The following is a 25,792-nucleotide window of genomic DNA, read 5'->3' as shown; positions in this document are numbered from 1 at the left end:
GTCTTTCTGTGAACTACAGTTAACAGATTTCTATATGTCAGCACAGAGCACAACCTGTGTGACTCTATACATTTATCGCAGCGTTTGTTTTATCTAAATGTCAGTTTCACAGTTTCTAATTCAAATAAGCCTGGTTTGACATGATATCTTGTCTTTATCCAGGTGAATAAGTTCAAACATGTGGAATCCAGCATGAATGACGGAATGGTGTTTAGGATTCTTGGACTTTAATACAATACACCACAATGTGGAAAAAGCCCAGAGAGGGATCTGTGAGTATAATATTGCTACTGAAATCTGAGAGGATGTCTGGAGAGAACCTCATTTAGCTGGTGACAAATGACAGCACTTTGTCTTCCTGACAAGATCCCTCCTTCATCAAATGTCCAACTTTACATGGAAATAGGAAATCACACATTATCACACTGACAAACAATTACAAACGTGTCATTAGCAGCAACCCTGGGCCTGAAACTATTAACAAAACACAATGTTGCGCACCACGCTAGCCATCAGAAGAAACACAGGATGTAGATGAAACGACACTGATAAATCAATCATGACACAAACAACCTGATGCCTGATGTCTGGGAAGGATCTAAATGTTGGGAATGAGGGGGGATAACAGTGCCAAGTAAATACATCACATAATAATCTCAACAATCAAAAGTTACTCATCTCTGAATAAAGATTTATGTGTGTGTTGATGACAGAATGGTGCTGGCCTTATATTAAAAGTCAACACTCTCCCTCTCTCTCTCTCCCTACGTGACTTCATGAGATACACAGTATTAGCATCTTTTTTAATACATCTCCTAGTGTCAGCCAGCAAATGAAAAAGCTAGCCTCTGTAAATATGACTGCTTACTTCTAACACAAACATTGTTGACACCTGATGTAATTTCAGTGGGACATCCAACTGAAAGCACACCGGGGGTAATATAATGCTCTTAATGAGAATTCCTTCCAGCTTGAGACCTTGGCAAGATAGCCATAATGCATGGCTTCTCTTTTTAATAAAATAATTGTTACAGTTATTAAAGATGAATCTCATCACAGCCTAGATGACAAAATAATTCATTACAAAAATCAAGGCTTTAAATAGCTGCAAATTATGAAGCCCTACCGCCCACAGCCCCCAAACGCCACCCCACCCCCCGAGCCAGCCCACAGCCACCCCTCGAAAATACACTTGCAGATAAATGGGTTCGTTATTTCATATAAATATTACATATATGCTGCCCTTGAAAAGAAAGAATTATCACAACTGTCCGTTAGGAAGTTTGCAGGCACACAGCACACCACACTTATTAAATCAACAAAGCTGAGTTAACAAATAGCAAACTCCAAAACTGTAATTCATCTGATCCTGTATTATTACAATTCAGCCCTTAGCTAAACCTTTGATTCTGTTTTCACTGAATGATTCAGATGGATGACTGACCTCTTTTGTCACCTGTACTGTATCTATTTATACTGTTTACACCATCATGACAATTCTGTTTTATGTATAGTATGTCATGCTTTCTATATTAACCCATGTATATCCACACTACAAATATTATACTATATACATGCTTACACTTTCCTGCCCCCCCCCATTATTCACACGTTGTGTTATATTGTGTGGACAACACAAGCGGTCAACTCCAACAGCAGTGTCTCACATGTTCCTACCTTCTGACCCACATTTTAAAATAATTTAATGGTTGATTATTGTGGATTAACAAATCAATTTTACAACACTGTAGCAATAAAACAACACTGATTTGCTGCTGCCTACATGATGTTGCACATATTCCAGCTCTCTTTTTGGAAACTGGAGTGTTCTTCCTCACAGCACCTCCATGTGTGAAACAGAGATAGCACTGGAACACATGTCTGTACAAACTTCCACCGATCCTCCCCACCCCCACCCCAACCCCCCTTCCCATTCACAGCTCTCTTCTAGCGTTATTTATGTATTCAAAAGAGATAATTTACAGTGATGGCATGGAAACTTCCCAGCATGCCTTTTAACCTGTCGTTTTTCACTCTCTCCGCAGCAGGATGTCCAGAGGAAATGCTTTATTAAGATCCTGCCGACACGAAGAGCTGCTGTGACTTACTAGTGCATTACTGTCTAAAAGGCAAAGTTATTTAGACCAATAAAAGGCTAATATATTGTTGGAGTGGAATTACACAGAAGTTATCTCTGCCTTAATAACATCACCGCAACCCCTGATGTTGTTTAGATCAATAAAGCCCATTAAAGTACAGACCTCAAGCGCAGATAAGGCTGCACTGCCACAGCAGAATCCTGCTGGCTGGCATCTGAGCGAGCAGAGGTCTTTCTCTGGTAAACAAAAATTGAAAAAAATCTGAAAAACACTTCAAACTTAATACCATAAAAACTAAATCCAATGAAGCCCATTGAGCTGCGAAGGCTGATAAACAAGTGGTGGAAAGGTGCTAATGGATTTTACATGGGGGAGGAGGGGAAGGGGGGGGGGGGGGCTTCCTGATGTCAGAGCAAAGGTGAACATGTACTACAGTCCTCAGCTACATCTCTGTTCTGACTGTTCTGAGCTTCCTGATAGGAAGAGGAGGGTTTCTTCTATCAGCACTTCCAACTAAAATGTCATTCAAGTCCTGCTATAAAACCCCCTCTGGTTCTTTGTCTTTGTCCTCGTCCACTGTTACGTAAGAGCTAAAAGTTTCAGTTTATTTTTAAACTATGCCCCTAATCATTATGATGATGTGGTGTGATGACTGTAAACTGTTACCAATTCTGACCCACGATATCTTTAAACCACATTTGACTGGGAATAGGCACAAAAGGACAAAAGAGTGAAAGTAAAGTACAAAGCAGAATAAAAATAACTGTGTAAAGTCGCACCAGACTCTATGTCCCATTCTAAATGTGGTTTCCCATTATGCTGTGCTTTTTTAACAGTGTCCACCAGGTGATGCACTAAATCATCTGTGCTGCTGCTGCTGCTGTCCATCAGGCCCTGAGGTGTGATGACCACTTCCTTGAGGCTCCTCCCCATGTTATGATGACAACACAGAAAGGAGAAGAGAAATGTGTGTGTCTGTGTGTGCGCGCGCCTGCGAGCACACGCAAGTGCGCAGTCGCTTTTAGGAGTGCAGACAGCATTCACGTGAACTTGTAAATTGCAGCACACAGAGACACCACAGTTCTCCACAGGAAACCACAGGAAACAGAGTTTTGACGCTATCTCTGTAAGCATGCGAAATGACAAACAAGATTTTTTTTTTTTTTTTTTTTTTTTTTAAGAACAGCGTGTCCCCTATGGCTTATAGACTGTCAATAGGAAGTTTACAGACACCATATTATTCAGGTAGGGGAACTACACAAAACAGAAACAATGTTCAAAAAAAAAAAAAAAAAAACAAGTGACAGACCTTTTAAAAGTTTTCTGATGCTTTTCGCACCATCTCACTTCAGTGAGTATTTCATAAGACAGATACTGTAACTTTACCAATGGAAAATTGTACTAAGAGTCTCCCACAGAGGCTTTCATCCCCTTTATTGCTTTCTTTTAAATGTTTGTGGTATGCTTCATCGCTCTCGCTGTCATCATCTAGTAACTCTAGTCATTACAGATACCAAAAAAACCGGCATATGCTAAAAAGACATTGTTATTACACTAACATTACTCTGATACAGTAAGTAACAGTTCCTCTTTATATAAAATAACAGGAGTTACAGGCTTAAAGATCTACATAGAGAATGACTGCACTCCTGTTCATTTTCACACCTATGCTTTTTAGCAACAGAGAAAACATATCATAGTGACTGCACACTTAAATTCAGGATGTTTAGAAGAAGCTGTTGAATTTGAAAGTACAATCAAGAAAAAAAAAGAATTTGCACCATCAGAAAAGTGCAACAGAGACAGCTTTAAAAAGCAAGTAGATCTTTAAAGGCTTTGAATTTAGATAGTTCCATCTAACTCATATTAAAAAGGTGTGGCAGTAAATACAGAGACAGGACAGAAGATTTATGTATGTGTCCACACACACACACACACACACACACACACACACACACACACACACACACACACACACACACACACACACAAGCCACAGTAATGATTGTGAACAATACTGCTGCAAAATGATCAGCTCTGACAATGTCATATTACCTAACAGTAAATATAGTGTAGACAAAAAAATGAGAGAAGAAAGAGGCAATGTTCTACCAGCTTGTGAAAGCATAAATAAAGTGTGGCACATCTTTTACCTTCTTCAATTATCTGCCTTTTGACATGCAAGCTGAGCACAGTGTAATTAACATCTCAGGAGATAATGGGGTCGCTACTCACTGATCAATCTCACACATATATTATGTGCCTTTTACTAAACCAACCTCCTGTTATTCTAGGAAGGAAATATTCCACATTGTGGGTAGGGGCATTTAATAAAACTCTGGTAAAAGGCCTAATGACTCATCCAATGAAGCTCATCTTCCAAAACATCAATTAGGCTAAGACCCAGCTTAGACTCACATAGATCATTGTCTATCACAGTAAATAACACTTCATTTTCACATCATGCAACAAGTCTTTTAACTTTAAGGTCTCAAACATTCACGCAAACGCGGGAACAGGGATGCTTCGAATACAGTTGAAACGCTGGAACTGAAATTGCTTTTTTCCCTTCTGTGTGTGCAGTTAAGTGTCCTGCAGCGGCCGGCAGCAGTACACATTCCTCCACCAGGTACCATGTTCGTTGACCACTGTTATGGAAATATTTTCAGTATCAATAGCGCGTATTGCCAGTTTGTGGATGGAGCTTGATCACCTCCACAGAAACGGGGATTTCATCCACCCCACTTCCCCCGAAATACTTTGAGGGTATAAATAACTGTACATCATGCAAGAAATAACCGAGTTATCATTATCAATTACAGAAGGCGTCACGAGGGAAAAAAAAGAATGAATACAATATTGCTGTTTCTCGAATATGGTTCCTTTAGCAGCAATAGGTGTTTTAGTTGGACCCTCTGACACAGTAAAAACACTTCATAGAATCTGGAATTTATTTCTCAGAGTTGGCTAAATCCTTGTTTGGCTTATGAATGGAAATAAGCTTTGGGGTGCATTCTTAACTTGTTACAAAACAACGTCCACCTCTTCACTTCATTACAAAAAAAATGGCAAATATTAACTTGGTATATATATATATATATATATATATATATATATACAGAAAAAAACATTGAGTTCTACTCAACATACATTCTGACTATACTGACTAATCAATAAATCTGCTGTCCTGGAAAAACCTTGGTTGTTGTCTGGGAGTTATTACTGATTAACTGAATGATAAAATTTATTAAGCAAAATATAAATTAATGAATGAAAAGAAATGAATTTACTAAATGTAACTCAATGTAACTAGTTTGGTTACACTACTCTATACAGCAAGAACAATGTTTGTCATGGACATTTCAGAAATGGTGATTTGCCTGGCCACCTACATCGGTTACATGACAGAACTGCACAGTAGTTTTCCCTCAACTTATTTGCCAGATGACTTTGAACAAGACTTAGCCCTGAGGTTTATGTGGTTGTGTTTGTGCGCCCCTCCCTCCCCTCCCATGTGTTGTTTCTGTCAAGTCCAAAGTGTCTGTCCCCTGAAAGAACCCAGTGGCACACAGCTAACCAGGAGGCACAGAGGCAACACGGAGGGCACAGATTAACATACAGTACATAAGACTTTGAATGCTCTGATAGGGACAAAGACTAAATACACTAAAGTGGACAAGGAACACTTCCTCTTTAAGCGACTGAGCTTGCAAAAGTGTGTACTAACTGTGCCCCTGCAACGACAACTGTTGCTTAAGTTGAGTTAGTCACAGAACTGTTAATAGTACGTAATACATTGAACAGAGGCGTTAAGCCTTAAAGACCTGTTTATGGTCTTAGGTCTCCATGGACACTATGAGTGTGCTCCACATGTTCCAGACAGGTGAACTAGATGCTAATTTTGTGCTCCATATCACTTATTCTCCATTATTTATTTGTATGCATCTGGAACTGTATGAATAGAAGTGTGTCTGCACCTGCAGCCCATGTCCATCCTAGGACAAGAGAAAACGATGAATGGATCTTTTGGGCTTCACAGACATTTGTCTGCATGAAGCCTCAAAATCTGGGGGAGATGACCAGATTTCTATCATGACAACACAAAAACCTCAATGGTCTTAAGAGTTACCATACTTGGCATGATTTCCTAATGGTGCTAGCCTACTGTGCTATAACTTTTTAGTGCCAGACCTGTATGATTGCATTATTTATCATTATTACTTGTTTATTCTTGTCATTCAAAATAAGCAGTGTGATATAAAGGAAGTGGTAGGCCTGTTGTTGGCCATGATGACCGTCTAAACAATGTTAAATTTTATTACTATAGTGTGAGTCAATTAAGAAAAGTAGATAAAATTTCAGCATTGTCCAACAGAAATATAGCTTGAAACATTCCAAAGCAATGCCAGTGCCAGCTTCATAAAAACTTCAAATTTAAATAGTCTTGAAAATGATCTTTCCCTTGTCCAACTATACCTGAAAATCTGTGAAAACACTTCTGATTTTCAACTTAAACAGGTACCATCTGAAAAAGAGGAAAAAAATGCTTCTTAGAAAGATAAAGTACCTACACTTTGAAGGTCAAAACTGCACAAAAGACAATGAAAAAATAAACATAATAGCTGATCAAAACAAGTGAATGTAAGACAATCTCTGCTGATGTTGCTATGGGGAGTGACATACGCTCTACTTTGAGTGTATTATTAACTCAACGCTGCCTGGACACGCGGGGGCTGTTTTTACAATTTAGACTCCAACAGATGTGCTTTTTATGTGGCAGGTTCTCCAGAGTTTAGATGCTGCTGTCCACATAGATGAGGCCGTAAGGCAAGTCATAAAATCTGCCTTTGAAACTTTGGCTGGATTAATGCAGACATGACAGCTAGTGAGCAGAGGTCAGATCAGCTCACCTTTACAGTGTGCTCACATGCTTACCACTTGATAGCTCACCAGAGGAAAGCCAGGGATGGCAGGAGTAGGCCAAGTTTTATTTTGTCCAATAGTTTACCATAATCTGAATTGTGTTCTGTAGGGTGATGACAAAGGTTATTGTACTGCAACCACAAATTAAAGTCTAATTACTGGAATTTACCCACCATCAACTCCCTGCCTAAATACCTGCTTTCAAAGTGAAATTCTTTTACTTTTGGAGTGTTTTGCAGCACACACAATTTTCTCATAAGCACAATATGTCTTCTCTACTTCAAGCAAGTGATCTTTGTAGGTACATGAACACGGTTTCCTTTTTGTAAAGACAATGTTTGTCACACAATACATTCTTAATCATCTACACGCCTTTTTACAGTGACCTGTGTTGACTTTGGTACCACCTCCTGGGCCAGGCAGGAAGGCATGCTGAGTGAGCTCTCTGCTGCCTGTGTCCAGACCCAGCCTCTTACACAATACAGCCTGCCTGACTCTGCAGCAGGTCAACCCCCCCCCTCCCCAATAACCCACTTCCCATTCTTGATCAAACCTGGGGATTGCAGTGTGAGGGTGGAGATGAGAAAGATGGGAGGAGGTGTGTATGCAGGGAGGGTAAGGGGGGGAAGGCACATCCTGCGTGAAACCGCATCCTGAACAAGCATCGCTGCATCTCACTGTAAATAAATACTCTCTCCTCCGCGTAGCTTCCGTCAACTGTCACCGCCTTGGCTCCCAATCACCTTCAAGTCCAAACAGGAAAGTGCAGGGAGGCGAGGGAGATGGCAGATATGAGCTTTAATTTGCTTCTCACTGCACTTTAGTCCGGGTGCACACTGCTTCCTATTCTCTTGCTCTGACCAGCTGCCCCGGCTTCGTTCCAGACCCTGAGTCCTTCCTGTCACCTTTCATTACCACATTATCCAGTAGGAGGCTCCCTGTGTAGTCGGGAAATCACCATTTGGTAGCACACCCCTTTCGTTTATGTAGTATTGTGCGAGACATTCAAAGCCACGCGCAACATCCTCAAAGGAGCACTGCTGCCTTGTTACCTGCTAATCCCCTGTGCATTATCACAGGAGATGCAACTGAACAACAGAGCGTGACGAAGGTAATAACTGAGACATGGCAAGTTCTTAGTCCATAAATTGCTTTGTGTTGCAATACTCTCATCAGACTGGCTCAGCGTGTGTATATCTATTATTTGATTAAATATTAAAGACCTGGTTGTTGAGATGAATAAGCGACCTGTATAACAGCAGCACCTCCAGATAATGTTTATGCTGCTGTCCTCTGTTTATTTCCACTCTTCCTTCAAAAGTGAGAGCATCCAAGCAGACAGTCCTCCAGCACCTCTTGCATTGTTTTATAACACTTGAATGAGTTGAGCTGAAAATTGAATGCAGCTGCTGACTGCAGAGCATTTAGAGTTTGGCCAGGGCCTAGCTTTGCCCAGCAGGCTTAAAAAAATCTTTCAGAAACTGATCTGACAAAAGAAGACTGCAAGTTGTTGTTTTATGTTGTTTATATGATCATATAGAAATTTGTATAGTTAATATTTTCACAACACTGAAGATGGAAACAGACAAACCAAAAACTTCTTTCACTGATAAAATATTAGTTGATTTCCAATGAGAACACTTTAGTCCTGTCCTCTCTGTCAGGTTAAAACTTCGGTTAAGACAACATCAGCATTTAATACTAAGCACTTTTCTGCTTTAACAGTGATGACAACCTTTGTATGAAAGAACTAATGTGAAACTTCTATTCCAGACCATAAAGAACAAGCAAAGGATGAGATTTTGAAGACACAAGTTATATAGTAAAATAACACCTCACTGTCCAAAAAAGAGAACGATAATAGCTATTTTTATTTTCCCAGTAAATTGGTAGGTAGGATAAATATGCATGCAAAGTCATTCATGAGAATATTTTTTAAAGAAAAAAAAAAACAGTATGGGGCAATCGACAAAAATAAAGCCAAAGATTTAGTGCCAACCGTCTGTTGTGTTGCATCTTATCAGAAATCAGCTAAATGTGATTAAGCTAGTTACTGCTATATTGGGCCTCTGTTGCTCTCCAGAGCGCTGACAGTGTTAAGCGAGCTGCATTCTGTGTAGTTGTTACACTTGTGTTAAGTTGTGCCTTTATCAGATGATTACAGGCACCCTCTTTCTTTGCCTGGGGAGAAGGCTCACTGGCCAGACACATTACTTTAAAGGGCAGAATCTCACTAAGCATGTCTCAACCTGCCCAGGGGGAGGGCCTGCGAGTTTGGGTGTGTTTATGTTCTATCCTCAGGACCCCCAGTTGTTCATTTCCTGTGCAAAGACAAAATAAGCACATAGAGGCCAAAATGTGCTCTTCCCTGGCTTTAACAGCACTTTTCCGCACAAGTGGCTAACCACAGATAATTATACAATTAAAACAATTTTCCGCATCTATCTGTCAGACTGATCCAATTCACCATTCGAATGACACTAATGGAGTAAGCCTCTTTCTCTCTCCTTCCCGGAGCAAATCATTTTCCTCTCTATCACACAACACAGCAAAGCCATCTGCAAAAGCGGAAAACAGAGATAGCCTAGAGGAATGGCGTTGTGTTGTATTTTGCAGGATGTTAGTGAATGTAGTTAAGACCTAGTCTTTTTCATTACAACCCCATAGTGCAGCAAGGAAATCGGGAGGTTCATTTGACTGTTGGTTCAAATTAACCCTTGGCTGCAGAAGAAGAAGAAGCATACTGACCCTCCTATTTTCTAAGACAACACTCCCTTCAACCAGTGCTGACATTAATAATTCATCATGACAAAATACATTACCAGGGAAGCTCAGTGTGGAAAAAAAAAAGACTTGAACGTGACAGAGAGATAGTCACATTAAAGTAGGGTTCAGACTTTCAGTAGCAGTAGCAAGTGGAAAATAAAATGTAATGTTTCATTGTTTAAATGAACTGGAACATACATTTCCATTTCAATATCCACAATGAATACTGCGTCCAGTGGCTTAAATGTATGCAGAGGATTTCATTTCTACAGACCCAAGCAGCGTGTGAACGACAAATGGAGGATTTAGCCAAGCCTTGACCTGGATATCCTGCATCTTTGTCCACCCAGCGTGGACGAGGAGCACAGACAGGGACCACTCCTACACAATTTCAAGGGAAATTCTTGCATGGTGTGGCTCTGTCCTTCCCAGACAGCTCGACCAGGTACATTGGCAGCAGAGAGTTTTATGTTTATGAGCTATCCTGATGGGGATGCACATATCCATTAGATATGAGTCTGCCTATAGAGGGGGCCTGGTATTAACCCACAAGCAAGTGCACCATCAGCAGAGAGGAAAAAGCTGCCTTTTATGGCAACAGATCACAGACTCAAGCCATTGGCCACAAAGCCCACAAATGAGGCGTTAAGTGTAGTGGCAGGGCAGCAGAGAAAGAGAAGCAGAGAGATATGACCCTCTTCTCATCCATGCATGAATCTGCCCTCTGCCTCTCTTTCTTCCTCTGTCTTGAACACTTATCACTCCAGCTCTACAAAAAGATATTCAAACAACATTTACCACAATATAAAAACTGTTACCTGCAGCAAAATTCATTAAAACATTGTTAACATTGCTGCTCTGTAATACAATTTCTGTAACTGAGTATTAATTCTTATACAATATTTGGAGAGATACCTAATGGACGTTTTCTTTTATTAATTGCTAGACAGAGGCAGGTCTACGTGCTGCAAAGTTAAAAAACACAACCTGACATAAAGATTGGGAAAGAGAGTGCAGCGAAGGGGCCTGCTGGGACGGTTTCATCATCGTGCCTGACCCCCCCTGCTGCTGGGAATGGCAGGAGATGGGGGGAGAAAGGAGGAGATAGACTCCTCTTCACAGTCAGAGATTTAATTGCACGCAGATTCCATTACCTCTGCACAAATGTCACATTCTCTTCTGATCAGGGGGCACGGCAGCCACTGGCAGCATAGCTGGCAAGCAGCCAGACTATAGTGCAGAAAGTGTTCAGCCAATCAGGGCTCAAGGCAAACAGGGGTGAGCAGAGGCACAGAAAGACTATAGTACGCCAAAGATATTAAAAAACAAAGGAGAATCACGGACACCTAACAGCTGACAGAGCAACATTCAGGAACAGTATTAGGTTGCAGTAAAATGTCAAATATCTCATCTTATTTCAGAAGCTAAATTATTATGGTTGATGTTGTTAATAAATATTGATACAAGTTTTCAAATTCATATTTGCATGAGAAGATACAACATGTAACATACTTCCCCTAATAGTAATAGTACAATGATGCATAAAAGATAAATTAGTTTCCTCTAAAAAATATTGTTGCTAAAATAAAAATTCTGTACTGTACTTTACATTCACAACACCTGACCTCATCCTTTGTATGGATGAAGGTCTGCAAGTGTTCATCTATTTAACATTAGCTAAAGAAGTTAAAATTTCTATTTCCATTTCTGTTTTTATTAAATCAATGAAAAGCAGCAACTTGGAAATATGTTCATTATTCCTCAACCTACTAATTATATTCTCAGTTACTGGTTTGGTATATGAAATATCAGCAAATGGTTCCCAGAGCCCAAGGAAATGTCTTTAAATGCTATATTTGGTGCAAATAGGAAATATTCACATGGATTCATTAAGACATTTCAGGTATATACGTTGTAGTTTCTATTGACAAAGTCATCTTAAATTATGGTATAAGCATGTAGCTATGGTGAATCACCATTACTTGTGTCATGATTTGATTTTTGCAGAGACTTAAAAGTCTTTTTGCTATTAAGATTGGCGACAGTAAATGATAATTAATCCCTCGCAAAAACTTCTAGTTAAATGAAATAATATTGCACAATTGTTTTTAGCTCATCAATTTAGAAGTTCAGAATCGAGACCACCGGGATTGAAGGTTGTGGACTAGCCCTGATTGGCTCTGCTGATTTAAAACTGGGAAAACAGCCATTCACAAAAGCAGCCCCAGACCTTTTTAAATCACTGGCAAAGATCAGACATATGGGCAGCAATTCAGGGCTCTGGAGCCAGTCTACACAAATAGTACAGAGCTTAATTTATCCAGAATAACTAGCCAGCTAAATCACAATTAGATATTTTTCCCCAAACATTCAGTGCAATCCTGTTGTATTTGTGTCTTTATTGTTCACATCCATGCACACTGGCCTAAACTCTTAAACAATAGAACTGATGAAAAGCTCAGAATAAATCTGCTTAAACCTCATTATGCCCTGATACAGATAAGCCTAATAGTCAAATCTAACGGCGTTTTGGAGTTACTTAACAGACTAACAGTGCACACATTACTGTATGAAATAAGAGAAGAGCTGGTGGGAGGACTGCCACATACCCCAATCACTGGTGCAGGACAGACTGGCATTCCATTCCTCCAATCAGAAGTCAGCTCGCAGTCTTGAAGGCAGAGCCATGGGGTTTCAGAGAGGACAGAGAGAGAGACAGAGAGAGACAGAGAGAGAGAGAGAGAGAGGGAAGGAAGGGGAAAGATACAACAATTACAAACAGGAAGTGAAAAGGTGGGGAAAGCCCCTACCCGGGTCCACTAAGCCCACATGTACAGAAATTACTTAAAAACTGGCAAAAGTAAACGTGATCGTTGTCAGCCACAAATGTTTGAAACGTTATGACACACTGATTCCTGCTGGCATGTCCTGGCCTACATGCATATCAAGTTATCAGTTTTTCATATCTGAACATGCAGATAGGCACCTATGGCAGACCCACAATGTAAAGTACTAGCAAAAGTATCCATATCTCAGTAACTGGCTTCTGTGGTTCATTTCTCATTTGCAGTTGCCCTTTATAACCCTGAGAACCTACATGGCAGTTTGTAATGTCAATCATAGTGCACAGAAAATGAAAAGCATAATAATCGAACTGCCAATATTTTATACAACTACCTACAGTTTGTAAAAGACTACAAAAAGCTACAAGATGATATGTCACTAACTAGAAGAAGTTAGTCTTAGAAGTCTGGGTGCTCTGGAGGATGAATTCACAGTAACAGTGACCTACAAACCCTGCAGCAGTCTCCACCTTAGTAATAAAACAAATATTTAAAATATTACTTGTTTTTTTTTGTTTTTTTTTTTACATAAATGATGCATGACTTATACAATTACAAAAACATCTAAAACAAACTGGACATTTTATTTATTCAAAACGCATTCATCTGTTGCCAGATAAACAAGTGGAAAGATTCTAATGACTTCCAGATACGGTTTAGATCATGCAAATGAGGCAGCAAAACTGATGGCTTCTGGTTTTGTTCCTGTCACAGGAGTCATGGCTGCATGTGTGGTGCGTTGCCCCATGATATATGTGTGTACGACTTTGCTGTTTAATGTGGCCCTCTCCGGCAGCGCAGCAAAGCAATTCAGCTCCTAGTTAATTGGCCTGTTCTATGAGAAAGCATGTCAAAAACCAAATCTGTAACCGTGTTGCTGTTTGTAGCGGTGTAGCTCTCCAAACAGATGCAACAAACCACAGCTCAGACGTCCCAACTCCTCATAATTCACCAGTGTGGAATTCAACTAACCCCATTAGTGCAGCCGTTGTTTCCATAGACGGTCCACATTCCTGGGCCTAACATCGGCCCCAGATAAGACCCTTCTGATTGCTAGGTTGCATGCTTGTCATTACTCCCAAAAATATGCTGATTCAAACAGACCTCCCCCCTACCCCCATTGCACTATTGTATGTCCAAGCACCTCAAAAGAAGCACTTGCTATTAAAAGGTCCCCTCACTTTGGGATCAACGACAGAGGGCACCCTCCAACATATAACTTGCTCAAGCTATAAACTAATTGAAGAGAAGATTCAAAAGAGATGGGATTTATACGCGGTATCACAAAAGGGATGATAAAATAGCATGAGAGTGCATATACTGAAGAGGTACCCTTAGATTTTCAGCCTTTACTGCAAATTAACAAGCTCTGGAATTTAAAAAGTGGTTACGTTTTACAGTGTAGTCTGTCCATAAAAAGACTAAACAGCCAAACACCTCAAGATATACTGCATGCTAAGACGCCAAAATAGAGTTAATGTTTTTTTTAACTGTGACAGTAAAGCATTCTCACTTTGTGGCCTTTTTGCACGCCAGCTGCTCAACACTCAGCTCACTCCTACTTTGGAAACATGTGGTTGTAATCCCCCCTTTTCACTCAAATTACAAACTGTGTCAGTTTCTAAAGAAACTCCACATCTAGCCACTTTGCAGCATGTGTGTTAATTGCCACTCATTTGCGAAGTTCCAGGCAAACTAGGCAGGTATTTGAAGCTGTCAGTCCTTGTTGAGGAGTATGAGTGGGGGTCAGAAATGAATAACCTACACTTGTCGTATGATGGTTTTTGGTAGAAAAATCAGTACTGGTAACCAGCTGCGCACTTGTTAACTCCTGAAAACAAACAATGAAAAGTTTGTTACTGTGATTTCTTTTTCACCTATACATGAATAGCTAATAGCTAAGTTGTGTCCTGATGCACTACTTTTATACATAGACAAATACATTTATGCAGCACCATTATTTTCTCTTAGCACCTCATGTTCTGTAAACTGGTCTTTTCAAAGGCTGTTTCATAAGAGGTAGGTGCTAAAGCCAAATCTGGAAGACACATCCCCAGTAATGAAAGTCACACATGTTTTGTTATCAACTTAAAACAAAATGGAACTTTGGCACCGTCTAATTTGAGTCACACATCTCACCTAAAGGTTAGTGGCCCCTCACTTCATGAGCATCAATGCTAAAGATACATGTACAAGGTGCCTTTAGTCTGTGTTTTGTTGTCATGTTAGGTTACACAATGACTAACAATTGGAGACTTGTACTGCCTATTTAAATAGCCAAAAATTGGAAAATTGAGAGCTAAAAAGAAGAAAGGCCATATGTAAACAAGACATGATATTCACAGCTATTGACTCTGCATCCATAAAGCCAGAGAGATGGATCTCCTGTGTAGTCAGCTTCACACTCACTCAGCCAGAGTCTAAGCAGTGATCAGATACTGCACAGAGACTGCAACTGCACTGGGGAACATTGGTGCTGTATCGGATCAATGCCCTGACCCATTAAGTCACATCACTCCCAGTACCTCATCTAATAAGAGCTGGTCTTTGTGAACACCCCTAGCTGACCCATGCTGCTGAGGACAATTACAAGAGAGTGGTCTTTCAGGGCCGACGACCACTTGACCCGGTAGCGTAAAGACATGGAGGAGATCCACATGATTTAAACTCCTGCCCAAGACGTGCTGACAAGGTTAGAGGGTCAACACAGACATTAACAGGTCAGTGTGTGGCCCACTTGGGAACAATTACTCCCAGTCACAGCTAAGTGGACACTTGATTGAACACGACGGAGGCAGGACACACTTCCCACAGATAACAATCCCCAGAGCCATTTAGGATAAAAAGCCCTTGTGATACAGCCTTTATGGGCAAAATTCATCTTCCTTTTCCCTTTTAAAAGAATGTAAGATAGAGAGCCATTCTGTGGAAGAGATGAGTCTCTCAAAGCATTACCATTTTCGAGCAATACTAATAGCTGCTTATGACACAGAAACAATTACAAGGTGACTGGGAGAAAAAGCTAAACAATGGGACTAGCTATTAAGATTTCATTTTTCATTCATGGGAGAAAAACATATCTCACAAAAGAAATTGCCTCGTCTTGCAACAGACTTTGACACAATACTTGGTTCAAGTTCAAAACAACAGCAGCAAACTGGACCCAAAGTAAAAGAACTTAGCACGGTGACACAAATGTGCCGTTCCCTAATAAATCTCTCATTTCTAATTAACTGTGTGGGCGCTACAGTTTTTTAAAGCTATTTAACCTTTAACCTATTGACAGTTTGACCCCTCTCCCACCACAATGACTAAAACTTTGCCTTGAACATCTGGTGTCTTATGCGAACATGCGGCAACAAAACACTCCCCAGTTCTGACTTGTTTCATATCACAGCTCTACAACAAATACTTCATGTGTTTCATCATAATGTGTGGGTTCAAAATGCACTGTAGAGAAGAGGAAAACAAAACAGATGTTTGCGGGTAGCTCCTGCAGATAAAACTGCAAACTTTGTAATGGGCATCACTGTGTAAAATGGTCACTTTTGTCCTATATTCTCTTTGCACACAAATAGGCCTTATCGATTCGCGAACACATTTCCCCAGCATTTGCATAAGCTGTGTGTTGTTTGTGGTGTTGTTTCTCTTTTTCAGGGGCTTTGTTTATTTATTTCTCAGCGTTAGAAAATCAGTTCCACATTGTCCCTCGATCTGCAGCGGTGGCTGCTGCTGCAGCTGTTGGTTGTTAGTGGCTGGAGATGACACAGTTCACCACTTCTCTAGCCCAGAGACCAGCACAGCTGCAGAGCGGGAGACAGACTGCAAAAAGTAGGGAGAGGAGGAGGCACTGCTCATCACTTGCCTCCTTCTCTCTTTTGAAGCCCAACATTTGCAGTAGGAAAAAAATAGACTCCTGCAGGGAGTATCTCTCCCCTGTCTCTCTTTCCCGCCTTCCCCATTAACAGGGCTCTTTTCCAATTCATTTAGGGTCCCTGAGATGCAACCTTCCCGAAGAATTCAGCAAAGTGACATAACATTAACCCATTTGCACATGCAGAGGGCAAACCAACAGGCTCACCGGCTGACCCATTGGTTGTTGTGGCAGTCAGCTTTATTCCCCAGGACTGTTTAGTCACCAAGTGGGCATCATGTGAATACCATCTGGGTAGCACTTATTTAAAGCTGGCAGAAGTCCCGTGGCAGCCAGCCTGGAAATGACAAGAAGGGAATAAATTGCATCATTTACTTAACATGCATTTACCGTTGTGCCCGTTAAAAGACCACGACTAAATGATTTAATTTTTTTCAGGTGCCAGTTTCTGGTGTCGGCCAAATTACGTTGTATGTGCGACAAACTGAGCAACTGTCAAAGGCCTGATAAAGAAGGTATCGAGATGCTAACCACGTGAAATCGCATTTACCACCAAGTGTTGTAACGGCTGTCAATCCATTTACACCAAAGAAATGTCCCAGTGCGTTATGCACTACACAGAACCCATAAACAGACAATAAACAACACATTGTAATTATAATGCCAACTCTTTAATTACGTGTGTCATTTGGGGATGGCCAAGCTCACTAATTGTCAGCGTGAGTGAGCAAGAGGGTTGGGGGGAGGCAAGAAGGAGATCAAGCCTCAGGCCCAATGAGAACCATATTCCCCCGCTCTCCAAGTGTGTTAGAAGGCAGAAAATTCAATTGGCATGATTCCAAGGAAGAAGAGTCCAAACAGCCTTAATCAGCAGGGACAAACTTCATGCAAATCATTTACATTAGCACAAGTGGAAAGAGCAGAAATATCTAAGGTTTCGCTCCCACAATGTGAGAGCAAAGACACATTTTGCCTGTGCCAGGTGTCGTTAGAAGAAAATGGGTACTTGCAGTTTCCACTAACCAAAACTTAAACATACTATCGGAAGAGGCATAAATGGCACAGACAATCCATACTTACTCCATACTTAGTATGGGATAGAGATTTGATGTCATTTTTTTTTTTCTTCTTCTTTTGTTTTATAGGACACAAAACATTGATGTGTACTAACAGTAGACTTGCTGCAGAATGTACACTAGCACAATCTCCCACAGTCGGTTTTCTACAGAGACAGCTGGCCCAACATCACAATCTATTATTAGACCATTATGAATTCAATTACTGTATGTATATTACTGTACTATATGCTATGTTGTTTTATGAGATACTTCTACTAATACTTAAACAAAAAAAGTCTAGTAAAATATGTTCTCTGCAGTAGCTAAACACCTAAACAAAAACAGTTTGGAGCATAGTGAGCAATGGGTGGTTCAGATGAAATCACCTGTCTCTATATATAGTATAAATACTTAATACAGAGTACTATACATATACTACTATATAGTAGTATACTACTATACTAAGTAATTAGTATACACTCAATGTTGTAAAATTGTTAAAAGTACCATCAAACTTAAATAAATATTTAACTCTGCATATGTGTATAGATAAAATCTCTAATAGATGGCTAATGTATATCAGCTTATGGTAAATAAGACAGTAAACTACACAGGAGGAGTGGTCTGAAATACTTTGTACTAAAATCACTACATTTGCTATTCGCCATAACCAAGTACTTTTCACAGAGCCACACTGTAATTCTACACAGGGGTATACATACAAAAAAATAAAAGCTTACTTATACTGAAAATAATTTTCTACTATAACACATTTTGCCATCAACACGTGAAAACATTCTTGCTTTAAGAGTCAATCTTTAGAAAGTACAGTACTGACTAGAACAAAGGCAAGCGACCCAACTATCTTTATCTTTAACAATTTATTCTCGACATCAATAAAGCCTCTTCTTATGTTCAGCCAGTGTAAACCAGTTACAACAGGTAACAATCAATCAACATAAGTATGCCATGTGCAATTATCCACTATAATTTGAAGTAATTATTTCAACACATACCAACGGATGACAAAAAACATAACTTCTGTCAGAAGCAATAGTGTCACTGATAGTGAAACTAGACGAGACGAGTTTTCCCAAGTCTGACCACATGGTCAGAAGCCTTATTGCTTATTTATAAATCAAAGTCTAAATAAGAAGCAAACAGCCTTGAATAACCAACAGTATTACCATGTATACTTACCGACCATCCCATTTATGTAAAGAAGGTGGTCAAAACATTAGAAAAAAAAAACACTTAATTTATTCCACTCCAGCATGACTCCCAACAACTGTTGTGACCTCAATTAAAAGCATATTGTAGAAATACTTTTCTGACAGTTTCAACAAAAACTGCGAATTATAACCATGTTAATATAGAATTAATGGCAGAGCTGCTGTATTGGATTGCATTAGACTGTACAGATGTACCTAATAAACTGTCCAGTAAATGAACATTATATGAAAGTGTATGCAGTGGGCAAAGATCACAGAGCGAATGACTGAAACTGCCATAAGTACAGTGCACCCTGAAAACACTAAGAGATGATAACTGAGATGAATCATCAGGCGAGCAATAAGAAATGTCAGTTAGGCAATGAGAAACTGTCTCCACCATTGTTTACATATTGACTGGCATTATGTGGTTGGCCCCGATGAGAGCAACACACAGCCTCCAATAGCATGATCTCACTTGGTGGAAAAAGAGCTGTCACTGTGAATCTGGTAGGAGGGTGTGGCATTGCAATCAATGAAGGTGGAGAGACTTAAACACAAAGAAAACAAATCTATTATTGGTTCCACAGCATGAAATCATGCATTAGCTAAGCTGGTTCTGAAACAGTCGATCTGACACCAGTTACTTCAATACTCAAATTGCTCTCACCTCTGCTTTTTCCATTCCTCTGTCTGTGAGGTTCAACTGAACACTTCACTGTGCCCTGCTAGGTCTTTTACACAGCACCGCTATTGATAAAAGAGATCAGAGTAACTGAGAGAGAAAGAGTGCATGAAGGATACAGGATTTTCATCTACTATCCATCTCATATTCTAATGTAGCCATTATGCTCTAAAAAGAAACTGCTCATCTATTCATTTTATGAGGCATTTGCAAAAAAGATGACACTGCAAGAGGGTCGGGCGGAGTGATTAAAATTCTTTGAATTAGCCTTTCAATCATCACATACGATTCTGTGTAAAGTACACAGATATGCACTCAAAAGCGTGGCCCAGCTCCTCTCTGTAGTGGGATATGAAAAGATTGATTTACTCATTTCTCACTGTGAATTGTTTTCAGTGTGAGAAATTGATTGGTCAACACATTAAAAGCTTGTACATCATGCACTCCTTACACACAACATGAAAAGGCTTTTAGAAAAATATCCCATAACTCAGAACAGCTGATTGCTCAGACTGCACCATATTTACAGCATTTACAACAGGTGTAGTAAATTCCCAACAAAAGGCTGTAAACAGTATATAGTAAATGGTTAACAGTAGCGAGGCGAGAGGGGAGCAACTCTGGAACATGGTGTGCAGGATGCACTTTGATGTCACTTGTCAGTATCACTCTATTACTCCTAGATTTCACAAGCTCGAGCTCATGTAATAGGAAAACGGTGGAACAATGTGAAGCAATTCAAGGCAATGCTATCATTCATGCAAAAAAATATGTTTTAAATAATATATATTGAGGGTGAAAAACAGAGCCAAAAAGACAATATTTCAATAATCAATCATTTAAAAATTATTTCTGCTATATTAACAATATAATATTGAAGAATAATACAGACATTGGCTTAAGCTTTGAGCTTTCAACTAACTGAAAAAAAAACACACAATTCAATTAACTAAACACAAATAAGAGAATAAATAGAATGTGAAACAAATGTCTTTCTAATTAAGCCATACACAAACCACTGCTGTCATGGGGTTAACCTCTGCTTCGACTAGTTGTCACCGTTCACAGACATGTTCTATTCACACAACTGCTCAAGTACAGAATTAGACTTTTTCTCATGCTTTTTACTCCACTACCTGGAACAAAATAAGAGGCAAATAAAGTTTCAGTTCCAGTTTAGTTTCTCTCTTGTTCACCCGCTCATACTTTCTCTGTGGCGCTCATACTCTCTCTCTTTCTTTATTCTTGGTCTGTTTTTTCTTTTTAAGTCAGGTCATCGCTTACATAAAATGCTGTGTAAGCCGCAGTAACATTAAACAAAATTTCCATCCCTAATATAAACATGTGTTCAACCATTCATAAGAAAACCAAGGAGTGTCAGGGTCTTGAAAGTAAGTCAGTATTAACCCATTCAGATCAACTGCAAACACTGGTTTATGAAAGAGATAAGCAAGAGCTTAAGTGTGCTTTTGTACTCGTGTCCAAAAGCTGGTCAATGAACTCTACACAAGGTCTAGCCTGTATAACATCATCATGTTTTGTCAGTCTACTTCCTCACCACTTGAAACACTCATTCTGTTTTTGGTAGGTCACATTTTACAAATAAGCTATGTACCACTTGTTACTGCTGATATGTCTCCTGACTACCTGTGTGTCTGTGTGTCCTTGCCACCGTCCTAACAAACAGAACAATGCTACCATAGCTAGGATACTGCACAAAATGCTATTCCTATAATACTTAATGCTGCAATTGAGATGACCTAACAAAACACTTTTAAAATTCATACCATGATGGATTCATAACCAACTATTTCATGTCACAGCAGTGTGTCTGTGTGCGCGCGCATGTGTGTTCTCAAACTACATAGTTGAGTAAATAGCTGCATATGTACAGGGAGTGGGAGTGACAACGGCATTTACCAGTGATAGTGAGTCGTGTATTGTACACAGCAGAGAGAGATGGGATATGGGTATAGGAGTATACTGCTTCAGTAACACTACTAGTAGTGCACAAACAGTAAATAACCTTGCACCCTAACACTTTTTTCATACTTGTTTCATATTTAGCTACCTGTATGAATGTAGCATATTCAGCTGCTCCCCACTCCACTGCAGTCATATCCTGACTCTCTGTGTTAGTGGCATAGCAGGAGGACACAGTTCCCACTCACATACGTTTTTCTCAGGGTCTACTGCTGACCATTTCATACTTGCCGCTTGCAGCATGTCAAATGCTTGCTGCTGTATTATTCTGGCGAGACCTTTGCAGGATCAGCATCAGCCACTGCGGCTGTCGCCTCCCGTCTAAAAGGGACTTTACACGCATCTGCAGCCTACCATGTTGAGCCACTTTGTGAAAGCCACAGATGTATCACACCTGACAAGGATCTTTGGATCTCAACTTTATACTTACTTGAAAAGCATCAGGCTGAGAAATACAGTGCTAGCAGATCTAGCTAACTAATCAAAATATTAATTGAAAATTTTGTAACAGAAAAAGTTTCAGTAGTGTCGTCGTCAGGCTTGGTGTTTTCGACCGTGACTGAGCCAGTGCAAACCAGTAGGTAGGTGTAAGAAAAGACATATAGCTATTCCTTGCCGGGAATTTATTCAGCCAGTTCACTATAATAAACAAAAAAGGTTTTCAAAACTGGGCTGGGATATAAATTAAATTTGACCCTTTGACATTTGGCTAAAATCTTAGTATTGAAATTGCAGCTGATAAAACAACATCTGATCACAACCTCATTATTTTCCTCTTAAAAAAAATACTCCTGAACGAAGTTAGTCAGAATATTATATTGCCTCAGAATATTATTCCATGACCTGAGTGAAAAATGTACTCAAAGCAGCAGATGTTACACACACACTTAACATCTCTCTGGATAAAATTAAAATAGTGATATTTATAAATATACTGTTAATAATATGTTACTATATTTCAAAAATGAATAATAAATCTATAAATATAACAATAACTAGCACAGTGACATTATACATTGCTGTCACTGAGGTGTGTAATTTTTAATTGTTTTGCTAAAACTAAATTCTGTAATTCTTTTAGATTACATGAGTGTGACATATTTAGTCAAAATTTTACTCTGAAGTAAAAATCAAATATTAGCAACAGTATTATGACAAAGAAAGACATAATATCACTGAATTATCACTTAGCCCTGACAAAGTTAGAAACATCAACAAAACCAAATCAGGGTGCTTCTTTAATCACCATAACAACAATGACAAAGTGTTTATCTAGTCAGCACAAGCAACAAATGGTTAGCCGCACCATCTCCTTAAACACATAATTCCATCCCAGGCTAATCTATTGACTGAAATGATAAACAAAAAAATAACTCCTGTGAAAATAACTATCTCCAACTGAGTGGTTTGGGAATGGAGCCCCACCCTGTTTACAACAGTGAGAACAAAAACAAACTCCCTCCAAGGAGTCCAGGCAAATGCAAGTCACACACACCAACCAATACAGGCAAACAACAACAATGTCTGAAAATCTACTGGGAGAGAGGGCTATCAAACAACAGCAGCCTGCACACAAACAAGGTGCGCATCTCTGTATGTTTGAGGGAGTGAATTGGAGAGCGAGAGAAAGTGTCTGTGAGAAAAAAGAGAGAGAGAGAAAGCGAGAGTTGGTGTGAAAGTGGAATTGAGCATCAAACTAAGTCAAATACCACCTCCCCGCCACCGCCACTACCCCAGTCTCAGGTCAACTGAATCATCAGGAGTCAGGGAAGATACCGTCATCACCTTCCACGAATAGCTCACAAAACCACATCAGCTATGACTTCACTGTGGCAAACCCAGTAGTTTGAGAACACTCTCCTTCAATATCCAGGGGACTCTGACTGAAGAGGTAATGAATCTCAGTTAACAAGGCCATTATCAGTGAAGGAGCTACATCATCAGGAGGGACTGCAAATCCATGAGGTCCTCACAATTATTTGGCCTTTTATTGTTGCTGTTAACTGCTCAGGTAGTGTATACTGGTAACAATTGTACCAAAATAGCACAGAGACAAACGTATCATGTTTGATCTCACAATGTACATCATCACAGTCAACAATGAGACTGTATAAAGGACACAGGGCCCAATTAGCCATCTCCTGCTCTCCACTGTCAAGTGTTTAAACACCCAGCTAGGATGATAATAGTAACCTGCATACTTTCATCTGTGCTCCAGACTCATCAATGCAGTAGCACCTCTGCTGAGGCACTGCACTGCATCTTGGGTAATTACTGCTTCCCAATTACCACCCAGCTGGTAAATATATATCAAATAAACAAGCAACAACCCGTCAATTAGGAGCACCCTTTCATAATGGGAGGTTCAAAATGATGTTTTATGTACAGACAGAGGAATGCTGTGAGAAAACAGAGCATTCAACTTCAAAGTGAACATGTATCCACAGTTAAGAGCACATCTGAACATAACAGTTTGTAAAATAATTAAATCACATGTGTTTTGAGGCAATTAATATGCACCTCTAATTATAGGTGTTTTAATTGCCAACAGGGCAAAATGTACAACATGGGAACAGGGCTGTTCTTCCAGTGAAGGACTTAAAAATGAAACATGGCCTTTTCTTCACAGACGAGTGAAGAGGGACAGTAACATTGTTGAATTCAAAGGGAACAGCTGCAGTAACAGTCTGTCAACAAAATTTGCATCGCTGCTCTCTCCTCATCTCCATTACTCTCTCCTGTCTCTCCTCAAGCCCACGGAGCTGCCGGCTCAGATCTGAGTACTCTGATGGCTTATCACATAGTGAGCAGCAGGCTAAGCTGGAGTGATGCGCCCAAAAGACATGATCAAAGCACACAACTTTCCACCCAGCAATGATGATGGAAGAGCGGGCCCTGCCATGTTTCTTATTAGGCTGGGCCTGCCAACTGAAAAAGCAGCCAAGAAGTCAAGGATGAGGCCCTTAAAGATCTGCTCCTGCAACCCTATTTTAAATTACACTGCCTACTACAGTTAACAGTGTTTAAGCAGTAGTCTGTGGCATTTTCATATTAGTAAATGTCAGTTTTACTATTCTTATTCTCATACTGATACACTACATTACTGATTTAACCTACATATAGACTGTGTGAACCTTTATTTTGAGACTCCAGACATCCAATTTTGAACGGGTCTGAAAACTTTGGCATAAATGACATCTTTTACTGTTTAAATCAGCAGAACACTGCTTTGTTTGGCATTTAGAATTTGATAGATAACTACCCACCACAGCTGCACAGAAAAAAACAACACTGGAGACTAAAACCTCATAAATCTTAAATGCAACATTCAACCAACAAGTTATTTCTGGAGAGAGCAACACACACAACAAAAATCCTACCATATAGCTTGTCATCAAAATATTAAAACAAGTTTTGCCTTTACAAATAACTTCTGAACCAATGATGCTTGTTACATCTTGAAATCACACTGAAAACTGCTGTTATCAAAACACAAACATTATCAGCTCTACATAACTTCACGTTGTGTAAAGTTTTAGTTGAAACAACAAAGTGACATATTGTTAGGAGATCTGTGCTGCAAATTACATGGTGGTGTTCGAACATAAACTTTTGAAAACATTGTGGTAGTTCAAACAAAGAGGGGAATCACTTACAGTTGCGATGTGTCCAACTTTCACTAGTGGCTGAAAGATTGTTCCTAAATCGGCCAACTTCACTTCCTTTCCATGTTGCTCTGGAATGACAGACAACACAACAAGTGGGCATCTCGGGTTACATCAGAGCAACACCTACCCAACCCCAGGGAAAATATTTAGCTACACGTATTTAACAGAAAACCCCCTAAATAATGAAATCTGTGTTGTGCATCAGGCCATCGGAGCCACACCATAAACACCCACACACTGACATACAGTACAGACTGGACAGCTGATACAAACAGGTGCTGAGGTTTCGCCTGGCAGCTGAGCACAGCTTGTAGCATATGGTTGAGCCCCCTCATGTCTTTACAGAAATGTTTGTAGCTTACCTGCATCATTTTTGGACTATCTGATTTGAAGTTATTGCAATGCAAGAGCCGCTTGCACTCATTAAAAAAAAAAAAAAAAGAGATGAATGGATACAGCGCATACCACACAGCATAAAGTCCCCAGTTTGACTGCTACCCCCAAAATGATTTACAGATTTACCTGTTATCTACCACAACACAATTAATCACATTAATCTATTAATATTTACTCTACATTTGTTTTGTTTATTTAAAGAAAGTGTGAACACTTGTGTCTCGAAATGAAAGATCATGTTAAAGTGCTAATACTAAAGACTGAATTTCCCCATTACTAGCCTAAT

The 25,792-nt window shown here is 39.7% G+C and overlaps 1 protein-coding gene across 6 annotated transcripts in view; it reads right to left on the bottom strand.

Annotated features, from left to right (window-relative positions):
- Positions 1 to 25,792, bottom strand: part of foxp1b (forkhead box P1b) — a 139,613-nt gene that overhangs the window by 110,162 nt on the left and 3,659 nt on the right. For 5 of the 6 annotated variants that reach the window (XM_026347154.1, XM_026347150.1, XM_026347149.1 and 2 more), the window contains exons 2-3: positions 25,099 to 25,178; positions 12,398 to 12,459 (exon numbers count right to left, since the gene is read on the bottom strand). The gene's annotated coding sequence lies outside the window, so the exon portion shown is untranslated. The remainder of the gene's footprint in view (positions 1 to 12,397; positions 12,460 to 25,098; positions 25,179 to 25,792) is intronic. The other variant, XM_026347151.1, reaches the window with a different exon arrangement.

Source organism: Anabas testudineus, chromosome 5, assembly GCF_900324465.2.
Source record: "Anabas testudineus chromosome 5, fAnaTes1.2, whole genome shotgun sequence".
NCBI classification, from domain to species: Eukaryota; Metazoa; Chordata; class Actinopteri; order Anabantiformes; family Anabantidae; genus Anabas; species Anabas testudineus.
Note: the sequence above shows the minus strand (reverse complement) of the source record. Positions and strands in the feature narration are given on the sequence as shown.